This window comes from Octopus sinensis, linkage group LG26 (genome assembly GCF_006345805.1).
Source record: "Octopus sinensis linkage group LG26, ASM634580v1, whole genome shotgun sequence".
Lineage (NCBI taxonomy): Eukaryota > Metazoa > Mollusca > Cephalopoda > Octopoda > Octopodidae > Octopus > Octopus sinensis.
Genome location: NC_043022.1, coordinates 16,838,125 through 16,838,833, shown reverse-complemented (window position 1 = coordinate 16,838,833; position 709 = coordinate 16,838,125).

Genomic DNA, 709 nt, shown 5'->3' with positions numbered 1-709 from the left:
TCTATAGACTTTCCTCAGCAACCTAAAGACTTATATCTCTGTGGCACAGTCCATCTAGGCTAAACACATAAGTACAGATAGGTTTTTTTTTTATAAACAGTGGTAGCACTGTAAAACTGAAGAGTGTGTTAGGTGTTGTTGTTTAGCCCAAGGTCAGCTCTGATTGAGAGAATCACGTATTGAGCACATTCACACTTTGATCACACTGTCATCGCATGTGTGTGCGTGCGTGTGTATACATATATATATATAAAATTGTCATCCTTTATAAACAAGATGACGATAATATATATACAACAAATACGTTTGTTTTTATGTCAAGTTGAAATGATTTTACCTTAAACCGAAGGATTATTCCATACTTTTTAGGACATTTTTATTGAACTTATACAAGGAAAAGGTCCATCATGATGAAGGGGGAACTGAGAAGTCACTGTCAACTTTTCCTTGTAAAAGTTTAATTTGCAAGGATATATACATACATACACACACATATATTTAAATATATGTGTGTGTATGTTAGATATATATATATATATATAATGAAAATATATATATACACACACATATAAGTATATATATATATATATATACATATATATACAGACATATATAAGTATATATGCGAGACTCTCCTGTCAGTTTTGACGTATGAGTGTATATATATATATACAGACACACATATACACACACACACACACACACACAC